This window comes from Bison bison, unplaced genomic scaffold (genome assembly GCF_000754665.1).
Source record: "Bison bison bison isolate TAMUID 2011002044 unplaced genomic scaffold, Bison_UMD1.0 scf7180017864216, whole genome shotgun sequence".
NCBI lineage: Eukaryota > Metazoa > Chordata > Mammalia > Artiodactyla > Bovidae > Bison > Bison bison.
The window spans coordinates 3,103,911-3,108,452 of NW_011494788.1; the positions used below are offsets into that span (position 1 = coordinate 3,103,911).

Genomic DNA, 4,542 nt, shown 5'->3' on the forward strand with positions numbered 1-4,542 from the left:
AGAAGCCCCTTTAAATATGTCATCTCCTCCAAATACAGTACCCATAGTAACTTAGAATATGACCTTATTTAGTAACAAGGTCAATGCAGACGTATTTGTTGAGATGAGAGGAGTAGGGTTTGTTCCTAACCCAGTATGACTGACGTCATTTAAAAAAGGGAAAGTTTAGAAACAGACACACAGACACAGGAATGCCATGTGAAGACTGGGAATGTGATAACTCAGGTGTCTGATGGTGCCAGGAAACTACCGCAATTTAGGAGAAAAACCTGCAGCGAATACTCTCCTAGAGGTTTCAGAGAAAGCAAGCCCACACCAATGCCTTGATTTTGAATTCCGGGCCTCCAGAATTGTGAGACATTAATTTCTGTTCAAAGATACTCAAATTTTCATTTCATCAGTTGTAGAAAACTAATATACTCTCCATGAATATAACACCAATTTATGATCGCCAGCAACATGCCTGAGTGTACCCCTTTCTCCAGTTGCTTCCAGTTTTTTACTTCTGCCAGTTTGGTAAGCAAAAAACATAACTTGTGGCACTTTTTCTTCTTCTCTCTTTCAAGTCAGATTGAGTACTTTATCAAATATTTAATAGCCCATTTGTTTTTTCAGAGAATTAGCAACTTGGAATAAACTGGGTCTTAGAAATAAAACAGCAACATTGTTTTCTCTAAAATATGCTTTTCTTAGTGATTCAGTGGCTCTATAGAATAAAAATGTTCTTAATTACATAGCATCATGGATCTTTTTAAAGCTATAGTCTCACTTGAGAACACTGAACTTGATGTTCTTTCTCAATCCACCCCTTTCCTTATACTCTTGATCTCATTTTGCATTTTTATCAGTGTTACCTGTGCCTCTTCCAAGGTGTCAGAAAATAGTTGTGTGTGTATGTGCGTGCCCCAGAGTGATGGTGACCAACCACAGAGACAACATGGACAAGAAAATGTACGATTAGAAGTCAGCAGAAAAAAAAAAAAAAAAGAAGTCAGCAGAGATGCCTGATAATTATAGAATAATTGCCCTAGCAGGAAGTAAATGGAGGCTTTATTTTAAAGAATGAACCTATGTTCTGGAACCCACTCCTTGTTAATTAGCCAAGGTATGGAAAGAGCTAGACTACCCCAGAGAAACTGCTGTTCTTTGGATGCGGACAGCAGTAAGTACTGTTGAGAGGCAGGGCTTATGTCCCATTGGTTATTCAGTCTCTAAGTCGTGTCTGATTCTTTGAGGACCCCAAGGACTGCAACACTGCAGCCTTCCCGGTCTTTCACTTTGCCTGTCTCATTGGAATCAGATGTAAAAACCTTTCTGTGGCTCAGAGGTCTTTAGCAGCATCTATGGGATGGGTCAATAATAATATGAGAGTTACAATAATATGTAACTCTTTGTTACATATTATCAAACAATAACCCCATCTTCTCATTGCATGAACTTTTATTTAAGACTTTTGTGGAACATGGAGAATTGATCAGTCTAATTAGGTTTATAATCTAATGGAAAAAAAAAGGACAGATTGTAGTCCAAGTGGGGAGACACTGACTTTTAAAGTTCAATTTAATTCAGTCTCTCAGTTGTGTCCGACTCTTTGTGACACATGGACTGCAGCACATGAGGCCTCCCTCTCCACCAGCAACTCCCAGAGTTTACTCAAATTCATGTCCATTGAGTCAGTGATGCCATCCAACCATCTCATCCTCTGTCGTACCCTTCTCATCCCATCTTCAATCTTTCCCAGCATCAGGGTCTTTTCAAATGAGTCAGTTCTTCGCATCAGGTGGCCAAAGTATTGAAGTTTCAGCTTCAGCATCAGTCCTTCCAATGAATATTCAGGACTGGTTTCCTTTAGGATAGAATGGTTTGATCTCTTTGCAGTCCAAGGGACTCTCAAGGGTCTTCTCCAACACCACAGTTCAAAAGCATCAATTCTTTGGCACTCAGCTTTCTTTATAGTCCAACTCTCACATCCATACATGATTATTGGAAAAACCATAGCTTTAACTAAGTGGACCTGTGTTGGCAAAGTAATTTCTCTGCTATTTAATAAGTAAGTTGTTTGGGTTGGTCACGGGCTTCCCTGGTGGCTCAGAGGTTAAAGCATCTGCCTGCAATGCAGGAGACCCAGGTTCGATCCCTGGGTCAGGAAGCTCCCCTGGAGAAGGAAATGGCAACCCACTCCAGTATTCTTGCCTGGAGAATCCCATGGAGGGAGGAGCCTGGTAGATTACAGTCCATGGGGTTGCAAAGAGTCGGACACGACTGAACTACTTCACTTTCACTGTCTTTAGGTTTGTCATAACTTTGTCACCCTGCTTATTTGACTTTTTAAAAATTCCTTCTATTGTTTGGGGTGGAAATTCTGAAGATTGCATGTAGTGGAAATCACTTAGTGATTTTGAAGTGCAATGCAACAGATATTTTGTTTGCTGAAGTAGCAGTGACCCCAATGGAAAATCACATAGAATGCTGCCTATAACTTATTTTATTCTATTATTGCAAACATTATTCCCCTTCTTGTTTCTCTAACTATTGCTCTTAAAAGACTCTGGCAACCAAATTACCTGATGTTACTTTTTATTTTCCACATTCTCCATTTAGAATATTTTCGCATTCTAAACATTAATAGGAAAATAAAACCCATGGCATGGGCAGAAGAAGAGAGATGTAGAAGAATAAAAGTGCATAAATAAATCATAAACTGATACTACTTCCTAGATAAGCAAGGACTGGATTAATCAATATCATGCAATTTAGAGTGTATAACAACTTTTCCTTGTTATCAAATGCTATGTAACAAATCACTCCAGAACTTACTGGCTTAAAACAATAACAATATTTAGTCTCCTCACAAATCTGCTGTTTGGGCAGGGCGTAGAGGAAGCAGCTTGTCTCTGTTCTACTTAGTGTCAGCTAGAACACTGTGAAAACAGAGATAGAATCATCTAAAAGCCTGCTCACTCATATAACTGGCAGCTGATGTGGGCAGACTCAAATAGCTTCCCCCAGCTTCTTCAAGCCTGGGGGCTTGAACTGCTCCAAGTCTTCAGGAGGCTATCTTTTTGTGGCCTCTAATTGTGGTCTCTCAAGCATGACAGCTTTAGGAATCCCAATTTCTTACAATCTTACAGTTCCCTAGACACACCTCCTGAGAGAGAGCACCAGGTGGAAGGTCAAGCCCCTTTTTATGACATAATCTTAAAAATCACATAGTGTCACCTGTAATACATTTTATTCATCAAGGTGGTAACAAAGCCCCACTAGGTTCAAAGGGAGGCAAAATCAACTCTGCTGCTTTTGTAGTTTGATGAGATTCTGGAACAGGGAGGACCAGATATATTATTGTAGCTAATTTTTAAAAATAAACTGCTACATTTAAAATGGATAACCAACAAGGATCTACTGTACAGCCCAAGGACCTCTGCTTAATGCTATGTGGCAGCCTGGATGGGAAGAGGATTTGAGGGAGATTGAATACATGTATATGTATGGTTGAGTGCTTTCTCTGTTCACCTGAAACTGTCACAACATTGTTAATCGGCTATCAGATCAGATCAGATCAGATCAGTCGCTCAGTCCTGTCTGACTCTTTGCGACCCCATGAATCGCAGCACGCCAGGCCTTCCTGTCCATCACCAACTCCCGAAGTTCACTGAGACTCACGGCCATCGAGTCAGTGATGCCATCCAGCCATCTCATCCTCTGTCGTCCCCTTCTCCTCCTGCCCCCAATCCCACCCAGCATCACAGTCTTTTCCAATGAGTCAACTCTTCGCATGAGGTGGCCAAAGGGCTGGAGTTTCAGCTTCAATATCATTCCTTCCAAAGAAATCCCAGGGCTGATCTCCTTCAGAATGGACTGGTTGGATCTCCTTGCAGTCCAAGGGACTCTCAAGAGTCTTCTCCAACACCACAGTTCAAAAGCATCAATTCTTCATCTCTCAGCCTTCTTCACAGTCCAACTCTCACATCCATACGTGACCACAGGAAAAACCATAGCCTTGACTAGACGAACCTTTGTTGGCAAAGTAATGTCTCTGCTTTTGAATATGCTATCTAGGTTGGTCATAACTTTCCTTCCAAGGAGTAAGCGTCTTTTAATTTCATGGCTGCAGTCACCATCTGTAGTGATTTTGGAGCCCAGAAAAATAAAGTCTGACACTGTTTCCACTATTTCCCCATCTATTTCCCATGAAGTGATGGGACCAGATGCCATGATCTTCGTTTTCTGAATGTTGAGCTTTAAGCCAACTTTTTTACTTTCCACTTTCACTTTCATCAAGAGGCTTTTGAGTTCCTCTTCACTTTCTGCCATAAGGGTGGTGTCATCTGCATATCTGAGGTTATTGATATTTCTCCTGGCAATCTTGATGCCAGTTTGTGTTTCTTCCAGTCCAGAGTTTCTCATGATGTACTCTGCATATAAGTTAAATAAACAGGTGACAATATAGAGCCTTGACGAACTCCTTTTCCTATTTGGAACCAGTCTGTTGTTCCATGTCCAGGCCTAACTGTTGCTTCCTGACCTGCATACAGATTTCTC

The 4,542-nt window shown here is 41.0% G+C and overlaps 1 non-coding gene across 1 annotated transcript; it reads left to right on the forward strand.

Annotated features, from left to right (window-relative positions):
* The first annotated feature begins 2,077 nt into the window (after positions 1-2,077).
* Positions 2,078-2,150, forward strand: TRNAC-GCA. The gene has a single exon. It is a non-coding gene; the product is annotated as a tRNA-Cys (tRNA).
* Positions 2,151-4,542: the final 2,392 nt, after the last annotated feature.